Below are 23,315 nucleotides of genomic sequence, written 5' to 3'. Positions count from 1 at the left end.
CCCCAAGAGTGTAGCCAATGGAACACGACTCCGGCAACACACCCGCCCTGATCCACTGGGAACAAACCGCTCAGAGACCTGAGGTGGGACCCAGATCCCGGCGCCCAGAGCAAGTCAAGTCCGGCCGGCCGGAGCTGTGTCACGAAGTGAGTCTATGGAGGCAGGTCTGGTCCTTAAATTACTGTATTGTAATAGAAGGTGTTGACGAAAATGGGAACGCTGGACGTACTGCTTTTGTAGGTCACCTCAATCCCTACTTTTAAACTCTTTTTCTGCCGAAAGTTCATGTGAAAGAAAACTGCACAAACACGTAGTAGCACTGTTGACTGTTCAAATTAAGGCCTTTACTTTTAGAACATTGCTTTAAAGCGTCTAACCGGACAGACAGTCCTCAGGTTGATGCATTTGTATTAATATTTGCCAGAACACCAGGTATCTGAAACAGAGGTTAGTTTCTATCCTGCTCTAAAACGCGGGTGATCATGGCACTGCCAACTTTTTTTTTTTCCTAAAAGAAAATTGCACTCGAGTGAAAATGTAGTTTTATATACAAATCATTTGTAATGTGAACTTTATTTCTGTAACAAAGTCACACAGTGTCTTCAGTAGAGGTTGGATAAAATAGCTGAATAGAAAATTATCATATATAGAGAGAAAGGACTTGAATAAACCACTTGCTATAAATGACTCTAGTTGTTAATCACAATACTTTGCAAGTAATAGTCACTCTATAGTTATTTATTTGATATGAATAGGATTCCTTAGCTATTGTTATTGTTGGTCATGTAAACTTTATTGAGCTCTTTATTGAAAGTGGACTATGCCGTGATGAAAACAGTTTTTGGTAACACATATTTGCAAATGTTAAAATCAAATCACACTTATAACTGTTATGCCTTGCTTAGGCTTAGACCCCAAGTCTGAGTTTTGTCAAAAGATCCAGATTCTTGATTGACTTTGAGCAAATCTCTTAATGGCTGTTAACAAAACATCATATCCCTAACTCTGCATGCCTTATCAAGGTGCTTTGAGATCCACCTAGGCAGCATTTGTTAAGATTTTGTGAGATGTTGTACCAAGTGCACAGTAACCTGAAATATGTTTATTCTTTTTCTGTTTTACTAATAAGCAAGTATCAAGGTACTTGCCTACGAGAAGCCCAGCAATATTTCCTCTGCACATTTTTCCAACTTGAAATATTTTTTGATCCCATCATTTTTCCTATAACTTAAATATGAATGAAGCTCCAGCCTCTTAATTCTAGAGCAAAGCAACATTCCTAAGTTTTGTTTTGTCTTTCTTTCTTCTTTCTTTTTCTTTTTTAATGGATATGGTTTTAAGAGAGAAATTTAATGTATCCTTTGACTGCCAGTGTGCATAGTTTTATGTAGAAGTTATTAATGGCTATGTCAAATTTATACCTATATAATCAAGTAACTTTTGCAGCCATTTATTAGAGATTCACTTAAAGCATTTGTGCTTAATTTTCAAAGAGGAAAGCAAATGTGTATTTTTAGAGGTATTTCCATGTCATAATGTAATTTGTTTACTTTGTTCTAAAATATGCAATCTCATACAGAAGTTTAATTATTACTTCAAACAAATGTACATATGGTAACACTAGAATGTGAAATTTGTTAAATTTAATTGAACCAGCAGTTGTTATTTTCAACTAATTAACTGCACAGATTTCATTTTCTGAGTGAAAATTGTGGAAGAATCAATCAGTATGAATCCAATGACCATGACTTATTAAGTGTATTTAAGTCAAAACCAGTGTTTGGTAGTTTCCTGATAATTGATGACTCCATACCCATTTATTAAGGGGAATGAATATTTTATCAATTGTCTGGGTAATATTTCTGACTTCATTGTGGTGATATTTCATTCAGTAAGTGATATTTTCAAAGTTTTTCATCAATGATTTCTTCATCATTTGTTCAATATGGAACAAGAGAGCTGTCACTCTTAGAGAGCTGCCAATTTTAACACACATTTAAATGTTTACTAGAGAAGCTGTGACTTTGGGGGTAGTTTGTAGAGATAATTTTTTTTAAATACAGAAACATACAGCCTTTAATAAGTTGTATCACATGATCTTGGTATATGACTACTGACAATTTGATTTTTTCTGTATTGTTACATTTAAGATACAATCATCTTAAGACTCCCTCGTGAGTAAGTATGAAGAATAACTTGATTCATATCTTCTGGATTCTGATCATTGATATGCCTCTGAATTTTTATGTGTCTTTGACAAATCAGGCTTCTGTTTGACTTCTCTCCAATTCACTGAATGCAGTTTACTCATTTGAAAATGATATTATTAGGAATAGTGAAATAATATCTATATAGAGAGAATAGAAAAATAATTTGTTCATTTTTCTTTCTGGTTCTGACATGGATGCGGGAAAATTCCTTTTGTGAACCATGACATTAGATCTCTTTAACTCTGCTTTTACAAAACTTGTGTTTTTCTGATTGCTTGAACCTGACCCTGCAGAGTGTTCTCATTGTGGGATGTATTTATGGCAAGACACTTTTATATGCATATGGGGGAACAGGGAGAAAATTCCAAAAAACACTGGTAATGGCACACTAGGCTTCCCTCCTCATTTTATTTCTGACCACAGTCCCTAAGGGAAATTTCTTTTAGAGTTTAGTATTAACAGAAATTTTGTTTCCCCTGAATTGAAATCTTTGCAACTTCTTTTTATTTCAACTATCAGGAAGCTCAGAACGAAATTTACAGCTCGATTTAGGAAGGTATTATGGCCTGTTTCACTGCAAATTTTTTATAAACATAATATTTGGCTTATTATTTTTCACCTATATATTACTAGCTTATATTTGTATGCATACATTTATTTAAGCTACCTAAAATACTTTCTGAAATGATGTGAATTATTACAGGCATGAATAACATATTTTGAACCATACATAAACCCTGGTGTGATAAGCTGAGCATAACGTAAACAGAGTATATAGTGAAGACAACATGAAGGTCTGAGACTGCTGTGGTTTTGCTTCGCAAAGGAAGAGGAATCTCATTCACTAGGTGTAGAATCTCAAAACCTTCTTCAGAGAGGCAGAAAAGTATAGTGCAAAATAGGGATAATTTATTACACTTATTTTGAAAAGTTAGTTAGGGGCGCCTGGGTGCCTCAGTCAGTTAAGCGTCTGACTTCAGCTCAGGTCATGATCTCACACTCTGTGAGTCCCAGCCCCACGTCGGGCTTTGCACTGACAGCTTGGAGCCTGTTTCAGATTTTGTATCCCCCTCGCTCTCTGCCCCTCCCCCACTCTCGTGCGAGCGCGCGCCCTCTCAAAATAAATAAAAAACATTAAAAAAAAAGAAAAGTTAAAGTTAGAGGGAACATATATTAATGGATGTTTTATGCAAACTCAGAGGTCGCCCTGATAAAAAGAATATTTGACTTAAATATAAAGTGAAATACATATTATAAATTATATTAAGTCATGGTCACTTGCCATGTAACCCTTCAGTAGCCTTTTTACTTAACACAGTAACCCCTAGAATATGTTTCAAATGCAATAGATCTTTTCACAAGGATCACTATACATACCCATTTCCTTCAATTTTAGTGTCTCTTTTAGAAAATAAATAATGTATCCCCCTGTTTTCAAATAATATTCTACAATGGTTTTATTTTTGAAAGGCTTTTCCTGAGTACGATATTGTCTTAGAACTATTGAAGAAATTCATCTTATAATTTTGTTTTATGAGATATGTTTTGATCAAATATGACTGATAGGTTTAACAATGATATTTGCTTCTAAAATAGAATCATTTTATAGCATCCCTTTTCCTGGCCAGTGGGTTAGCAGTTTGGGGTGCTCAGTGAATTTAAGAGAGTTTCTGTTGTGATAGAAAACTCAATTCAGCCTGGCTTAAATAGAAGAACATTTTTTTAATTAGCTCAAATATTTAACAGTTCACTTTACAACCTTGACAAAGTAAAAGTAAGTGGATAGTTAGCTGACAGAGGTAGAAGAGGAAAGAATAGCAAAAGTTGAGGGTGTAAGTAGAAGCATAAACAGCCTTATTCCACCTAGAGTGATGTGAAAAAAGTGACTAAAATTTATTGGACAAGAAACAGAAGTGTAAGTAGAGATTTCCAAAAACACTTAAAATAATAATATGATTATCAGAATTACAGAAATGCTGAGAAAAGTACTACAGTAGAGGATCTAAAGCCCCATTTTACATAGATGAGAATCAAGCACATGAAGAGATATATAATAAGTATATAAATATATTAGTTATTTTATTATTTAAATTTTATATTTTTTCAACTAAATTTTTTAGTCTCCAAAATGTAAACATAGTCAAAAGACTTTCCCTTTTTGAGACTATTGCAATTGGGTGTGAGGAGGATTGTTGTCTTATTTTTTTTAAACCAAATGTGAATATTATTTTTATGAAATTTTTCAATATTGCAAAAAAGTCATAGCATGAAATTTATATCAATATATGTTGGGAAACCACAATAATAAGGTAATTATGGTAGGATAAAATGTTGTTTAGAGTCCCAGTGTACTGAAATACAAATATTAATCAGAAATATACGTGGTACGCACTGTCAACGTGGAGCCTGATGTAGGGCTTGAACTCAGAACCGTGAGATCATGACCTGAGCAGAAATCAAGAATCAGAAGCTTAACCAACTGAGGCACCCAGGCACCCCAGGAGTATATGTGTGGTTTAAAAAAGCAAATATAATGTATATATAGTGAAATTACTTTATTTCCTTCAAAAGCAATTCCTAATGTAGTGGATTCTCTTTTATGTGTTTGAGAACAACTGTGCCTTTGGATCCCACAAATTCTAGTATAGATTGAGTATGGAGAGTGTTTTTGTTAAATGCCTATTTTTTGTTTTGGGGGGGTTTTTTTGATGAAGTAATTGTATCATTTGAAACCATTGGACTCAGCACACGGGAAAACTCCATAAAAATGTGTTCAATTGGGAGGAATGAATGAAAATTATGGAAAAGAAATTAGAAATCTAGAACATAGAATATTTGAGGAGTTCACATTTTTGAGCTTTTGGGGCTTCAAATTTTTCAGATATAGTACATTGTTAATTTTCTGTGCCAGTGAAGGAGAATATTGGGGCCACTGTGAAATGCTCCTGGGAGTCTCTTAGAATCAGTTCATTTTGGGAAATGAATGTGCTGGACTTGCAGTCTGTGTTGTAAATAGTCAAAGGCAAGGCAAAAACAAATCATTATCAGAAACCCTGGAGGAAGAAGTGTGTGTGTGTGTGTGTGTACACATGTACACAAGCAGACACACTCATGTGTAAGAGACTAGGCTGAATAAATGTTTGGATCACCTGCCAGTTGATAAGGAGCAGGATAAATGTTAAAAGCAAGTACAGAAAAATTAAAGAATCATCATGAAAGTAAAAACTACCATCATAGTGTAATGTTTTAATCCTGATATGATAAGTTTTATTTTATAATGTACTGTGCCATTTGGAAAGAATGTGGAAAATACCTGAACTCATTCTCATGTGGTTGCATCTTACCAATGTTCTCTGAAAATAAATACAGCAATACGTGTTGGGTTTTCATTAACTTTTTTTTCATTTGGAAAGAAACTTTATATATGTAATGTCATTATATCTTCATAGTTTTCCCTCCAAATAGAGAGAAGACACTTGGTGTAGTATTTGAATTCAAAGACAGTTTTGAGCTCTGCTACTTCAATGGGATTCAACCAGGCCACTAATTCCTCTGGGCCTATAAATGAGGATGATAATAATTATAGATGCTGTATCTCTCTTGCTGTATTGTTTTGAGGGCAGAAGCAGCCAATTTGTTTGAACATGCTTTGTGGACCATTATGTGGGTCACCAATGTTCTTATTAGCATAGGTTCTATTCTTATTTTATAGAGAATGGAAAGGAGTCACAGTGATTGAGATGAGGCCTCTGTTACCCAGTTACATAAGGTTGGGTCCCTAGTCTCAGGTCCGCAGGTCTCCTAATTATTCACAAGTGCCTATTCTACTACCTTGATCCATGCTTTTAACTGTGGTCAGTAAATATAAAATTAGAATAGTCATGTGGTTTCCTCAATTTCTTTTTTGGATTGAGGAGTTAGATTAATTTGTTACCAGGATTCTTCTGACTGGAAATCTTAACGATAATCAAGAATTCGGTTTCGTCAACACTCTCAGGGCTCTCCACTGACCTAGAAGTGGTGCAGGCAACCAAGCAGGGGGTAAAGAACTCTGTAGAAAACAGAGACGATTTCTCTTTCTCCTAAGAGAAGAGAAAGGGCATGGAAAATCAGGCAAGTGGTATGAGTTGGGAGCTACAAAGGTTCTGAAACTGTTCCTGATTTCCTGAATGTGGAGATAGAAGGGACATTAAGAGGATTTCTAAGGTTCAAGGGAAAATGTTCAGTGACTTTCTAAACATGTAAATGGCCTTGTGTGAGGATTTTTTTTTTTCGGTTTTAGTTATTTGTTTCAGTGGATCCATACGGAACAAAGGAAAATAAAGAGTGGCCATGAAAATATAAGTCCCTCTCTTCCTTCCCCTAGAATTCTCAGAAAAATTAGGACTTTTGACATCTATATCTACATGACACATAGAATAGAATTAAAAAAGGAAAAAAAAATCCCTAATTGTACCTGAGGGTTCCCTTCTCTCTTGTTACCGCTGAAGCATATGGGTTAGAGAAACAGAAAAATTGTAGCATGTGGAGATAATTGCTGAAAGTAGATACCCAACATTGTGTGCTTTAGTGCTGTAAAAAATAGTTGTTTGAGAAAGCTAAGTATATTTATCATTGCAAATTTTGTCCTTAATGTCTAGTAAACGTTATGTTTAATTCATATAGGATGGAGTGTAAGTTGTGATTTATTAAGGATATAGTACAGAATATATTTATATGAATAGAATAACATCTGGAAAGATCAACACCTAAATGTGGTTATCTTGGTGTGGCAGAATTATGGTAATCCACATACTTTTCTGCATTTTCTGATAATTTTCCAATAAACATGGTAAAATAATAAAAAGGAAATTCTCAACTCTCTTGCTACATTAGTTTTAAAGTTTATGAATAAAGTGTATGCGTTATATGAATTATATTGTTATTTGCTTCTTATTGAAAATCTCTTTACTTGGACTTTTGAACCAAAAGTTTGAATATTCATTGCCATAAAATAATTTAGATGACTTTTACAACCAAATAAAAACAAGGAAATAATGTCAAGAGAAGTGAAATGGATTTTCATTGTGACAGTTACCTCTAAAATCTAAATTCTAGTTTTTTTGTCAGCTGTTTTTTTTTTTTTTTTTTTAAGGGAAGTCTTTGTTGCTTAGTTGCTTAGTAGTTTACCTTAGGTAGACTACTTAAGGACTAGTAAAGTAATAGAGTAGCGAGTAGTCCCAACATCTGAGAGACAGGAATTTCACTTTTTGAAGACTTTGAGTAGATAGAGAAGATAGATAATACTCATGTGGCTCTCTGTGAGTGATATGACTTAGACCAGAGTTCTTGACTAGGGAAGATTTTGCTCCCCAGGGGACTTTGGGCAGTGTCTGGAGATGTTTATGGTTGTCAAAATGGGGTGGTATGGAGGGGAGTGCTATTGGAATCTGGTATGTAGAGGCCAGAGATGCTGTTATACATGCTACGATGTACAGGACAACGCTCCACTACACAGAATTATTTGGTCAAAAATGTCAGTAGTGCATAGGCTGAGAAACCCTGTGTAGACCCCTTTTTATGTACAAATAAAGAAAATAGTACCATCAACTTCAAAACTTAAATCAATCTTTATTTATATGTTGTCTTTCAAGCAATGAAAAATATGAAAAGTGATATTTCCCTCCCCCAAAAGTAAAAAAATAGAGACTTCTAGTACACTCCTGTGTTATAAAATAATATTTAAAGATTGAGAACCCTGAGGTAGCTATTCATAGTGTTTGAGAAAGCAGAATTAGAATAGTACAACTCATAGAAAACAACTGTGCTTCAGCAACTTAGTTGAGAATTTTTTTTTAGCATTCCTCACAAGACTATTTTAAGTAGTAATTCAAAATGGTTGGGAATGTGAATCCAATGATATGTCAAGAACATACATTAATAATGACTGCTATTCTCCCAAGAAATAAATTAAAACACAAAATGCACTTATTATGATATTTTATGTGCCCTTCAGAATCATGAGTTATTAGAAAGGCAGTTCTGGGACAAGATGCATGGATACAGGACAGAAGTCTTCCTTTCCATCACCCCAACGTGAAACTTGTATTCTCATAGGAAGATTCCTGGGTTAAGAAAACAACAAGAACAACAACAACAATAACAGGAAGTTTGGCAGCATTTTGTATTGTGTTAACCCTATAACCCTGAAGCATGTTTTTCAGGGCATTAAAAAAAAGATATGCTTTCAGTTGGTTAATGCATGAAGTTCAGTGAAGGTCACTGAATGCTGTTTTATTTTTCTCCCTGGAGAGGGCATTAACTTAGTCCCTTAGGAATGAACACTGTTAACTAAAGTATACCCATTTAGTCTTTATTACTCCTTTCCTCAAAGAACAGGATACATTTTCATGAAGGATAAAATGATATGTCATGATTATATTTTGTTTTAGTTTTTAATTGTGTAATGTTTAAGGAGTTACAAAATTGTCTTTGGCAGGTTAGCTGAAGACATGCTGAGGATCAAGTTACTCTGTGCTGAGTCTTTCTTTTCAGTATATGATAGAATTGATTCTGTGAGGTTAATCAGAAAGGCATAAATCCTCTTCTCTATTTACTATTACATATTTTTAATTGGTATATGGAGCAGGAAGGTAAAAGGATTATAGGATAACTTTGTAAATGTTCTGTACCTCTTCATAATTTTACAGTAATTTCTTTCTGGCCATTAAGTAATGTCCACTTACTACTTAATATTTGGAAAATTCAGGAAAGCATTAAAAAGAAAAATTACTCCATGGGGCGCCTGGGTGGCGCAGTCAGTTAAGCGTCCGACTTCAGCCAGGTCACGATCTCGCGGTCCGGGAGTTCGAGCCCCGCGTCAGGCTCTGGGCTGATGGCTCAGAGCCAGGAGCCTGCTTCCAATTCTGTGTCTCCCTCTCTCTCTGCCCCTCCCCCGTTCATGCTCTGTCTCTCTCTGTCCGAAAAATAAATAAACGTTGAAAAAAAAAAAAAAGAAAAATTACTCCCAGAGACCACCACTTCTAACACAGGTCAACTTCCTCCCAGCTCTTTCATAAAACACACATCACCGTGTGCCCAACCCTCCCTTCTGCCTCTAACATAGAGTGAACATTTACTCATCAAACTTCTTCCAAAACAAAGTTTATAATGTCTGTATTGCATATCTTAAATGGCTGCACCTAACTCAGTTCTATAAGTGGTTCTGATTATTTTCTCCTCTGTAACACACATAGACATATGTTGTTCACAAATCAGTGAGTTCTCACGTACACTCTGGGGGCACCTGGGTGGCTCAGTCGGTTGAGCCTCTGGCTCTTGATTGTGGCTTAGGTCATGATCTCATGGTTTGTGGGGTTGAGCCCCAAGTCGGGCTCTGCTCCGACAGTGTGGAGCCTGCTTGGGATTCATTCTCTCCTCTCTCTGCCCCTCCGCCCCCTCAAAATAAATAAACATTTTCAAAAAGGCTCTGGTTTATGCAGATTTCCATGGGCATTTGCCACTGCTCTGTTCCTTTTATTCCCACTCAAAGTATATTGTAATAGGAGTAAGAGTGATATTACAGAGATAACCTTGACTGTATTCTAATTTATTAAATAATGTTTAGTTTGGTACTTATACTATTAATAGTAACAAATTACTTGTGATACACCTCACAACTAATGTTGGATATTTTGTAATATCTCTGGTGATTAATGATAAATTGAACTAATATGGATATAATGTGACAATGAATGTTCCTGCCCTCAAATGTTCCCTAATTATTTCCATAAGATGAATGGCCAAAACTAGAGCTCTTCAATCTAAGGGCATTAATTCTTGATGTAGAGCTTCAAACTTACTTTCCAGAAAAGTCATTCCAATTTCTGAAATCATTTTCAACAATACTGGGCTTTAGAATTTAGTTTAGCTAATTTTATAAGTGAAAAAGATACCCTTTAAAACAAAAATACTTGGAATTAAGTAATTTGATTTTTTTCCTTCATGTTTACTTTGTCCCTTTTGCTTAGCTTCTTTACCTACCTCCAACTCTCCCTTTCTTTCTCCCTCCCCACCTTCCCTCCCTCCTTCCATCTTTTCTTCTTTCCTGAAGTAAAAACTTCATATTCTTTGCCACTTTTTTCTGTTGTCATTTTAAGATTTACATAAGCTCTTTATATATGAACTATATGAAAATTTTTTGGTCATAGACCGATGTCAAATATTTTTCCCAGTTGTGTGCTTTTTAAATTATATTTACTTTTTATGATGATGAATGTTTAATTTCAGTTTTTGATGCTCTTTCTTATCATAGGGAAATTTCAATTTTTATTCTCTATAGGCAAATTTATACTACTACTTGCATGAGTTCTTTCAGTGCTTTTATAATTAGAAAGCATTTTCCCATCCTGAGATCTGAAAAGTGCCCTTATTTTCCATATTTTCTTCTAGGAGAGTGTGTGTGTGTTTTCAGTTTTTAACATTAGAATATGTTTATAATTTTTTAATGTTTATTTTTGAGAGAGAGAGAGAGACAGAGACAGAGACAGAGACAGAGTGCGAGCAGGGGAGAGGCAGAGAGAGAGAGGGAGACAGAATCTGAAGCAGGCTCCAGGCTCTGAGCTGTCAGCACAGAGCCCAACGCAGGACTCCAACTCAGGAGCCATGAGCTCATGACCTGAGCCAAAGTTAGATGCTTAACTGGCTGAGCGACCCAGGTGCCTCTTAACATTAGAATATTTTAATCATTCTACAGTTTATCTTATGGTATAAAGTGAGGAACTAACTTAATTTTATTTCCATTTGTTTAATAATTGTCTCACATCATTAATGAATATTCTTTTATGTCTACACTAACTTATTATGTCTGTCACCTTAATCTCACACAGAACTTTTTCATTCTTGTCATTGTTTTGTCTTTTTAATCTGCTAGAGTAGTTGGCTTGTTGTCTTTCTACTTTATTCCTGTGTTATATCTATTTTCACATCCCACTCGGTTCTGTTGAAACAAGCTTTCCCCATTAAATTTTTAAATCTTTTTTAGTTTTACCTATTTTTTCCTGATAAACTTTGGGAATTGCTTTAAAAAGATATCTTAGCATTGCACTAGTACTCCAAGAATGCACATTAGAATTTTGATGGATTAAATGAACCTATTTTTTCCTCATTCATCCTCAAGGTATGTCCTTTTATTCCTGAAAGTCTTTTTATTCTTCTTACAACCTCTCATTATTTTCATTGTATAGGTCCCACACAATTCTTAAAGCTTACTTTAGGGGGGCAGCTGGGTGGCTTATTTGGTTGGGCATCCAACTCTTGATTTCAGCTCAGGTCATGATATCACAGTTTGTGGGATTGAGCCCTGTGTCAGGCACTGCCCTGTCGGTGCAGAGCCTGCGTGGGATTCTCTGTCTCCCTTTCTCTGCCCCTCCCCTGCTCATGCACACACATTCTCTCTCTCAATAAATAAACTTAAAATAATGATTGCTCTTGGAAATGTTTATTATGATATTTGGTTAGAATGAGGTACTCTTCCATTAATTTTGGTTATATATTATAAATATCAGAAATTTGATTGATTTATATATATTTATTTTATACTTGGTCACTTTACTGAACTATGTTATTATATCCAATACTTTTTATTCAGTTGATTCCTTTAGATTACTTAGGTAAAAACATCATATTATCTATAAATAATTGTATTTGTCCCCAGTTTGTTTTTAAATTAACAAATACACCTTATGTTTCTATGGTTTTTTTCTTTGTTTTGGCTATCACTTCTAGGACAGGTGGAAATCATAGTGGTAATAATAGATATTCTTGACTAGTTTATGACTTGCCAGTGTATTGTTATAAAATATGATGTAGGCTGTATGTTACATAGAAATATTCCTTATTATGCCAATGAATTATCATTTTATTCTGAGCTTATTAAGCAAATTTAAAACCCAGAGAGAGTACATTAAATTTTATCAAATTATTTTCCATATCTGTTGAAACATTTATGTATTTATTTTGCAGTCTGTGGTTTTTTATTAGGAATTATATACATTAATTCTTAGGATGATTTTTAATTATTCAGAGTAAATTATTATTTTAATATAATCTGAATTGAATATGCTAATTTGTAATTCAAACTCTTGCATCTATACTTAGTATTTTTAGGTTTTACTATGAGGGTCACCTGATTTTTAAAGTGAGTTAGAACATTTTTTTTCATATTTTTTCTTTTTTTTTTATATATATATGAAATTTATTGACAAATTGGTTTCCATATTTCATATTTTTTCTATGCACAAGCAAAGTATACATCACAGGAATGATTTATTTCTGAAGTTGAAAAGTATTCAATGATAACACTCTTGACTCTACAGCTATCTTGCAGGTAGTTACTGAAAACTTGTTCAGTTTCAGTTCTTCAGTTGATATTGGTCTTATAAATTTTTGTCCACACTTTTTTCCTTCATTATGTTGGAATCCTTATTAAGATTTTCAGATTTATTAAGCTAACTTATTTATGCTAATACTTTTAAAATTATATTTAAAATCATCTATGAATCTTATTAAATCCTTTTAAGATTATATGTTATTTCTTCTAATTAGTTTACTATTTGTTCTTGATTAGGTTTGCTAGCACTTTTGGATTTTCTTTTATATATATATATATATCCATATATATGTATATAATATATATAATATATGTATTTCTATTTTATTGAGAAATAATTGACATATGAGTATGTCAGTTTTGTCCCTGTGTAAGTTCAAATCCTACAGCATCAAGGCACCTGGGTGGTCCAGTTGGTTAAGTGTCCAACTCTTGATTTCGACTTTTAGTTTTGTCTCAGGCCATGATCTCATGGTTCATTGGTTCGAGCCCCAAATCAGGCTCTGTTCTGACAGTGCAGAGCCTGCTTAGGATTCTCTCTCTCTCCTTCTCTCTCTGCCCCTTCCCTGCTTGTTCTCTCTCTCTCTCAAAATAAATAAACTATAAAAAAAGCCTATAGCACCATGGTTTGATTTATATGTATTATGAAATGATTACCACAGTAGGTTTCAGCTAACATCCATCTTCTCATATAGATACAATACAAAAAAAAGAAAGAGAAAGAAATTTTTTTTCCTTGTGATGAGAACTTTTAGGGTTTACTGACTTTATTTTCCTATATATTTTATACTAGTGTTAGCTATAGTCATCATGTTATACATTAAATCTCTGGTACTTATTTATCTTATAACTGAAAGTTTGTACCTTTTGACCACCTTCCCCTACCCTATGCCTCTGGTAACCACAAGTGTGATCTCTTTTTTTATGAATTTGTTTGTTTTAGATTCCACATAAAGTGAGATGATACAGTATTTGTCTTTCTCTGTCTGACTTATGTTACTTAGTATAAGGCATTCAGGGTCCATCCATGTTATTACTAATTGTAAGATTACTAATGATAATCTTACTAATGGTAAGATTTCCTCATTTTTTATGGCTGAAGAATATATGTATGTACAACATATTATTATAATAAATATATTATTGTTTGTTTATTTATTTATTTATTTATTTATTTATTTATTTATTATATAATTACAATTTACAACTTCTTTATCCATTCATTCATTGATGGACACCTACATTGTTTCTACATCTGTCTATTGCAAATAATGCTGCTAATGAACATGGGGGTGCAGATATCTTTTTGAGTTACTGTTTTCATTTTCTTTGGATGTATTCCTCGAGGTGAAACTACTGGATCATATGGTAGTTCTATTTTTAATTTTTTGAGGATTCTTCATACTGTTTTCAATAGTGGCCATACCATTTTACAATCTCACCGACAGTGCACAAGGGTTCCCTTTTCTTCAAATTCTCACCAGCATTTGTTATCTCTTGTCTTTTTGGTCATGGCCATTCTGACAGGAGTAAGGTGACACCTCACTGTGGTTTTAATTTGCATTTTCCTAATGGCTAATGATGATGAACATCCTTTCATGTACCTATTGGCCTTTTGTATACCTTCTTTGAAGAAATATCTATTCAGGTCTTTTGCCCATTTCTTAAATTGTGTTATTTGTTTTTTTGCTATTGAGTTTTGTAACTTCTTTATATATTTTGAATATTGACCTCTTATCAGATATATGGTTTACAAATACATTTCTAGTGTGATTTAGTCCCATTTGTTTATTTTTTATTTTGTTGTTTGTGCTTTAATTGGCACATTTAAAATATCATTACTGAGACCCATGCCAAGGAGCTTTATTCCTATATTTTCTTCTAGGAGTTCTATGGTTTCAGGTCTTACAGGTAAGTCTTTAATCCATTTTGAGTTAATTTTTGTGAATGGTGTAAGATAAGGGTCCAGTTTCATTCTTTTACATGCGAATATCCAATTATCCCAGTACCATTTATTGAAACGATTTTTCACTCTTGAGTATTCTTGGCTCTTTTGTCATATATTATTTGACCATATATGCTTGGGTTTATTTCTGTGCTCTTGATTCTGTTCTATATTGGTCTGTTTGTTTGTTTTTATGCCAGTACCGTACTATTCTGATGACTATAGCTTTATAGTATTGATTGAGAAAGTGTTAAAACTCCTGCTTTGTTTTTCCCTCTCTAAAGGTATAATTTTGTTCTTTCTTTCCTTAGAAAAGAAAATTTGTTTTTCCTCAGGAATTTGTTCTTTTTTCTCTCAAAGATAGAATTTTGGTAGAATTCATAAACTCTAGTTTTACTTCTCCTCTTCCTCACATTGTAGGTTATGGATGTAATCATTGACAGGTGTTTTAGATTGTGTAATAACAGATTATTGTAGTCATGGTAATTTCTATTATGTTAGTTTTTCTTTTGACTTTTAAACTAGTGTCATAAGTGGATTATGCACCACTATACCATATTGTAGAATCTAACTATGACAGTGTATTTACTATTACCAGTGAGATTTCACTACTTTTTATGTTTTTATGATGTTAATTAGTATTATTTTACTTCCACTCAAAGAATGACCTTTAGCATTTCTTTTAAGGCAGATCTGGTGGTAATGAACTCTCAGGTTTTGTTTAGGGAAGTCTTTATTCCTTCTTTGTTTCCTTTTTAATTTTTTAAAAATATTTATTCATTTCCTGAGAGAGAGAGAGAGACCGTGCAAGTAGGGGAGGGGCAGAGAGAGAGGGAGACACAGAACCCAAAGCAGGCTCCAGGCTCTGAGCTGTCAGCACAGAGTCCAACACAGGTCCCAAACACACAAGCTGTGAGATCATGACCTGAACCAAAGTCTGATGCTTAACCGACTGAGCCACTTAGGTGATCCTATTCCTCCTTTGTTTCTGACGGACAGTTTCAATGGTTATAGAATTCTTGGCTGGCAGTTATTTTCTTTCAATATTTTGAATATGCCATCCCATTCTCTCCTGCCCTGAAAAGTTTCTGTTGAGAAATTCACCCAGCTTTATGGGGGTTCCCTTGTATACAACTCCTCTATTTTCTCTTACTTCTTCTTTGTCTTTGAATTTAGATAATTTAATTGTAATCTGTCTTGGTATAGCCCTATTTAGGTTCAACTTTTTGGGATCCTTTGGGCCTCATGGATCTGGATGTCCATTTTTCTCCCCAGGTTGGGGAAGTTTTCAGCAATTTTTGCTCTAAAATGTACTTTTGTCCTTTCCTCTTTTGTTCTTGTGGAATTCCCATAATTATTTCTTCTCATGTGTCTCATAATTCCTATAGCCTTCTCTACTCTTTTTTCATTCTTTTTTCGTCTTTGGGTAATTCCCAATGTCCTATCCTGCAGGTTGCTGATTCTTTCTTCTACATGGTTGATTCTACTTTTGAAACTCTCTGTTGAGCTTCTCAGTTTGGCTAGTGTATTTTTCAGCTCTAAGACTTCTATTCCTATTTGGGGTGGATTTTTATTTTGTTTTGTTTTGTTTTTGATGCTTTCAATTTCTTTGTTGAACTTCTCATTTTGTTCATGCCCTATTTTCCTAATCTTGTTTAGTTGTCTGTATATGTTTTCTTGAAGTTCACTAAATGTCCTTAAGAGGATTATTCTGAATTCTTTTTTTATGTTTCATAGATCTCCATTTCTTTATGGTAAGTTTTTGGAGCTTTATTAAATTTTTTTGTGTTGTCATAGTTACCTGATTTTTTGTGATCTTTGATTCCTTATGTTAGTATCTGTGCATTTGAGTAATTAAGCTCCTATTCTGGACTTTACAGGTTTGCTTTGGGCAGAAAGTTCTTTGCCAGTCAGTTTAATTTGGATTTCTGGGTGTATCTGCTGGTGATGTCCTTGGGTAGGCAGGGCCTGCTATTACAGACTACTTTGGGGTGAGGCAATTGTTCAAACTCTGAGGACAGGGATAGGGAAGGTTGCCACTAGCTGAAAACAGCTGCGTAGAACTGTTGGCTTGTTTCCCTACCCAAATGAGGTTGCAGGGTAGGATCTGTGTTTGCCTAGATTCTCTGGTCAGGCTTGCTAGATGTTTAGGACTGAGTACTATATTCAGTAGTAGATGGCGCTATGAATTAGCTTTTTTGCCCTGGCAGGGCAGCAGGATGGGATGCAGGGTCTATATTCCTTATTGTTTGGGGACCTGAATCCGTTCAGAGTGTATACTAAATTACCTGACCAGGTGAGGCCACCAGTTTTTCTCTGCAGACAGGGGAAGGCTTGGGCTGTGGTTCCTATTCAAGTGCCATTATATGTTGAATGGTATATGCAGCTTTCCATGTGTTCTGGCTATGTTCCCTGGTCAGAGAAGCTGAAGGCTATATTCAGTGATAAGTGATGTTACAAATTAGATTCCCTGTCCAGGCTCAGTGGAAGAAGCATCTCTAAAGCTGGTAAAACTTTTTATTTATTGTCTTAACCCAAGCTGACCTGCATCCCAGGTTCCCTGACTGAACAGGGCCACTGGTTTTGTTTTGCAAACTCAGATCTGCCTGCCTGCCTCTCAGCTTGAATGTCACTGACCACACAGCTTCCAAGAATTGTCTCCAGCCATTCTGGTCAGATGGAGCCAGAAGATACATTCCACAGTGGGTGGGGCTGGGATTCAGCTCCTTGCCTGGGCAGGGCCAAACCAGTCTCTAGGGCTGGCAAAACTCATTTGAGGACCTGAATCAAGCAGATCTGTACCCCATCAAGTTCCCTGGTCAAAGTGTGCCCCTTAACTTGACCTGAAGATGAGCAAAAGTGCTGGTTGGGATTACTACTTGTCACTGCAGGAAAAAACTCAGTCGGTCAAGATCCAGGTGCTGGTTATTGTGAGCTCTCCCCTGTTCTACATCATGGTCAGATTCCCAGCGGCTGAGCCATGCAGGTTCCCCTGCAGTCCTCGTGGTGCAAGATCAGAGTAGGAGTTCTCACAAATCAACCCAAAATGCTGGGGGAGACTGGTTGATTCCCCCCTGGGTTCTCTTTTCCTTCTGGAGGAACTGGAGGCTCAGGGGAGACCTGTCTGCATGGTGGTATGCTGGCCTGGGGTTGGGGCAATGTGGTCAATGTGTAGCCTCTACTTTTACCCTTCTAATGAAATCTGTCTAGGTCTCTGTGATGCAGAGAGTATGTCTGCCTTACTCTCATGTTCTAGGATTCCCTTGATAGTATCTTGTTCTCGAATAGTTGTTAGTTATTCTTGTGAGAAGGAGCAAAATCAGAAACAATCTGTGTTACCATCTTGGTGATATCACTCCTCTGTTCTTCTTTGTGAATTCAGTATTATAGTTTATTTACCAATTTTACTGTTTTTCTCTTTTCTTGAGCGTTAATGTATATATTTATTTTTAATATTTTTTTGTTTTGTTTAGATTCTTTGTTCTGTTTGAACTTCTTGAAGTTACATTCAGTTTTATTTTTTAAACTATGTTTTTAATTGGAGCAAAAAATAGTTCAGGCCACATATGTACACTTGCACACATTCTATAAAGTTTGCTAAGTCACATTCCTGTTTTCATTATTTTAAAACAAGTTTGTGATTTTACTTTTCTTTTTATTTTTTCTAGATCGTAATTTAGGAAGGCATTTATAACTTCCAAAGTGTTTGAGTGTTGATCTTTTATTTTTTTTTAATTTATTTATTTATTTTGAGAGAAAGACAGAGAGAGTGAATTGGGGACAGACAGAGAGAGTGAGGGAGAGAGAGAGAATCCCAAGCAGGCTCCACACTGTCAACACTGAGCCCAACGTGGAGCTCAAACTCAAGAACTCTGAGATCATGACCTGACCTGAAACCAAGAGTCAGACCCTTAACTGATTGAGCCATGCAGCCACCCCCAAGGTGTTTGAATTTTTATTTAAACTTAAAAAAAAATGTTTTATTGCACTGTGGTCTGAGAATGTAGGCTCTGTAATTTCTGATTTGGATCACTTTTGAACATTTTCTTTGTGATGATATTTGAATTTTTATGAAAAGTTATATTAATTTTAAAAATAGTGTCCATGTATATATATGTTTTCCTGTTTTTAGGATAGAAAAGTCAACATATAAATAGATCCAAACTTACTAATTATATATATTTACCCAGTATATGTTTATCAGGGGCTAAGAAGGATGTGTTAAAGTCTCCCATAACAAAATGCTTTCCTTTTCTCATTTCTAATATTTCTAACGCCCTTGCTTTATAGGTATTGACATGATCTTACTCTGCTTGTAAAGTTGAATGACTATTTTTTTCCTTGTGATACGTATCTTTATAAATACGTAATGACCCTTGGGCCACCATTAATATCTTTTGCCCTTTTTGAAATTAGCATTTCCTGTTTTCTTTTGTGAGTGCCTGATGCATACTTGCCCATTCTTTATTTTCCACTTGTCTATATCACTTTGTTTTAGAGTATTTCTTATAAATATCATGAAATTCAATGATTTTAAACTGGATTTGAAATTTTTTGTCTGCTATTAAGGAATTTTCAATCATTCAAATTACTATTATGACTAAAATGTTTATTCATATTTCTTTTGTGATTCTTTTTGTGATTTTCCTCAATTTTTTGGTAACATTGCTTATGTCATAAGTTTTTACACTCTCTAATATTTGTCTTTTAATTGTGTAAAGAATTATTTTGGATTTTTCAGAATTATACGTATTAATTCATATTTTTAATGATCGGGATTATAAAAGAAAAGGAAGATTTTGACTCCCTTCATACAAAATGAAGAATTTTGTTCAGTTTCCTTTTCTGCTTTGTCTTTTCCTCACATCTGTTTCTCTTACCAAAATCTACAAGCTTCAATCCATATAATTATCATTAAATTCATATTTTACTTGATGTGTTTGCTCTTTGTTTTATAACAATATTAGCAGTAGTTCTTGTGATTACCTTTCTGTTGAGCTGGCTTGATGTATATCATGACTTCCTCTGCTTGAGGTCTTCATTAGGATTCATCTCTTGGTCAGTAGGAGTATAACTTTAACCTTTTCGAGAACCACACATGGATAGTTCATTTTTTGAGCTCCTGCAAACCTGTGGATACCTGTTTCCTTCATATCTGAAGGTCAAATTCTCTGGAAACATAATTCTTGCAACTTTTACCCTCACAATTTTTCCCTTAAGAGATGTTGCTGCATGGGCTTACATAATTTTGTTTGTGGAAAATAAAGTCTTATAAATAGCATGTGGTTCAATTTTATTAGAAGTCATTAATTCTTTTCCTTCCTGAATGCTTAAAATAAACTTTCTTAATTATTGAATTTAAAGTTTTTTTTCCAGAACGTAAGTCAATGTGATTCTATTTCATTTTCCAGTTTAATGAATTTTTGCCTTGAATATAGTGAACACTTCTGATTTTAATACTCAAGTCTTTCAGTGATGGTATTCTTTCATGTTCACAACTACTTCAGTAGTTTGTTTTGTAACTCCTGGTACAGATATAGGAGGTAAAAGAATTTCTTTAGGTTTAAGTACATAATCTGTGAGTGAATTTTCTGAGTTACAGTTGCATTTTTAGTTGTTTTCATTCTTTTGCATATCAGTCACGCCTCTTATAATCTTATACTTTTTTTTCATTCTCCGTATAACTTTCAGCTTCTGTTTCATAGAGTAAATGTTTTCTTTCATCTTACAAAGGATGACAAATCTTTCTAAAGTGGGTAAAGTAACTTTGGAAGGTATACTTTTTAATATAGGAGTTGAGAATTATGTTCCTTTTCCCTTTTCCTTCAATTACCCCATTTTCAATTTATTGTGGGCTTTCGGTTTTTTGTCTGTGCCTTTAAATAGATAGACAATTAAATAGATAATCTTATTTTTCTTTTTTTTTTTTTAATTTTTTTTTTCAACGTTTTTATTTATTTTTGGGACAGACAGAGACAGAGCATGAGCGGGGGAGGGGCAGAGAGAGAGGGAGACACAGAATCGGAAACAGGCTCCAGGCTCTGAGCCATCAGCCCAGAGCCTGACGCGGGGCTCGAACTCACGGACCGCGAGATCGTGACCTGGCTGAAGTCGGACGCTTAACCGACTGCGCCACCCAGGCGCCCCGATAATCTTATTTTTCTATGCAAGTGGTTTGTCAGTAGATTTTAGCACTACCATTTTTCCATTGTTAGGCTAATATGCCAGCTTTTAGCACAATTCTTTTTTTTTTTTGTTTATTTATTTTTGAGAGAGAGACAGAGTGTGAGTGGGGAGAGGCAGAGAGGGAGACACAGAATCTGAAGTAGGCTCCAGGCTCTGAGCTGTCAGCACAGAGCCTGATGTGGGGCTTGAACCCACGAACTGTGAGATCCTGACCTGAGCCGAAGTTGGACACCCAACCGAGCCACCCAGGTGCCCCTCTTAGCACAATTCTTACCATATGTTGTAGTTGACAATTCTATTGGCTTATGAAGGAGACTTCTTCCTAAATCTCAATTCCTGATTTTCTACACATCTGAAGTTGTAGTGCATGAGAAACTGAAATTCGCAGTGGGTCAGGGTCCTGGGTGACTCAGTTCGTTGAGCGTCTAGTTCTTAATTTCTCTCAGGTCATGATCCCAGGGTTGTGGGATTTAGCCCCACGTTGGGCTGTGTGCTGAGCATGGAGCCTGCTGAAGATTCTCTCATTCTGCCCCTTTCTCCCATTTGTGTGTATGTGCGTGTATGTATTCTCTCTCTCTCAAATAAAAAATAAAAAATAAGTAAAATAAGACAAATTTCTCAGTGTTCCCTGCTTTCAGGGCTCTTCCTCTCTTTGCCCAGTTGTTTGACATCCCTGAAGTTGCCTCCCAGATTCTGGCACAGGTTTGCCTGAAAGTTTGGGTCTCCTTGCATTGTATTTTCATATATTTTTTTTAAATTTCAAACAAATTTGGGTGAGAAGTTAGTTAGGAAAATCTTCATCAGGGGCTCCTAGCCAGCTTCTCTTTTAAAACAGAACCCTTTATACATCTTAGACAGATGCTTCCAAGCCAGAGAATCTTGCTGTTGTCTTAATGTCTTGAGTTCTGGAGGGCACTTTGGAATTTGTATCTGTATTACTCAATTAAGCAATCAATGATGAGAATGAATAATTCAAAGAATTGATCATCACACACATGCTAGTTTTTTTTTTCTTTTCCTGCTTGGTGCTTTCTGTTGACCTACTTCCTTATAAAATAACACAATTAGCTGGTCGTCCAGATCTTACTGACACTAACAAAGAGTGCCATCTGTTGATGTGCATGATGTGCTCTCTAGTACCAGTCCTTGATTACTTTGTGGAACTCAAAGCACTTCACAGTTTTATTGTGATTTTAATCTTTAAAAATACCTCAGGGTCACTGTAAGGAAAAATCATTTAAATCAGTCCCATCTTACAGATGACCAGCGTGAGGCAAAAAGCAAGGAAATTGTGCTATAATCAAAAGAAAGTCACTCTAAAAATCAGTAGTATGATCCAAATCACAAGATTTCCAGATAGATGGGTTTTCCATTCCTTAGCATCTGAGTGACCTTCCCTTTTATAATGGGTATATATAATGATTTGTGAAGTACCTCACTGGCCAGTGCTGTCCCCTCTGGGAAGGTGGTTTTCTCTGCAAAACACACCTTTGCAAGTAGACTTTGAAGAGTATTGAGAAAGAAGGGGTTACTTGTCCAGCTCAATGTGACATCTCACATTTACTGCTTTAGGAGTAATCAATAATATTAAGTTCATTCAATAAGCTAGCAGATATTTTAGTGATCTTAACATATCTTTAATTAGAGAATCATTAGTAGTTTGTATTCAGAGCAGCGTGGCTTGTCCAGAAAATTAGAAAGAGGTCTTAATGGAGACCTGTCATCTTACAGGAAAAAAATATGCACAAATCTGAGTTTCTGTTATATTTCTATATTTTTAGGTGTTTTTGTTTGTTTTAGTGATTTGTACTTTGGAGAAATACATGAATCTTCAGTAGTTTGTGGCTTATAGATAATTGGGCTTCATTAACAAAAGGGTATTAAAGAATGGAAAGAGACACAGGTGAAACAACTCAACCTGTGTGTGTGTGTGTGTGTGTGTGTGTGTGTGTGTGTGTGCATGTGTGTGTGTGTGCGCGCGCGCGCACGCGCTTCCTTGCTACATGTCAGGTTCTTTTCTACGTATGTTGAAAGTCATTTAATCTTCACTACCACATATGAGGTAGTTACTGTTATCCTATTCATCGTACAGACGAGAAAAATAACAATAAGAAACTCTTCCAAGACCTTACGGCATACTGACCAGCCAGATCACACCCAGGCAGTCTCAGACCGGTGCTCAACCTTTTCACACCATGCCATCCTCCCTGCAGACAGTGCACCCAGAGATTTTCCAACCCTGTTTTATAAGCCAAGCTGATAAGTTTAGCCAACGCATCCTTGGTGGATGAAACAGGGCTCACAGTTCATAGGAGAGAAATTAGCAAACCATGTCCCAAAAGGACAAATTTGAGAGAAAGAAAGTGCTAAGGGGAACCTTCTTATGGAGTTTTAATTCAAAAGCAGTGTCTCTCTGAGACATCTTTCCACATTCCTTCATTTATGTTACTCCACTGGGATTTGCCCAGCCCCCCTGCTTAACCTTTGCTTCCTTACTTAGTAGCCTCAAAAGTGGGAAACGTTATGAAAAGAAGCACAAGTGTCAGAGCAGCCAGCTGGCAGAGGGAAATTCCAGTCATATTGTACATCCCCTTGTGAGCTTTTT

This window comes from Lynx rufus, unplaced genomic scaffold (assembly GCF_022079265.1).
Source record: "Lynx rufus isolate CCGP_SWC_20201006 ecotype Redwood Valley unplaced genomic scaffold, mLynRuf1.p SCAF_6, whole genome shotgun sequence".
Lineage (NCBI taxonomy): Eukaryota > Metazoa > Chordata > Mammalia > Carnivora > Felidae > Lynx > Lynx rufus.
This window is presented reverse-complemented; position numbering follows the sequence as displayed.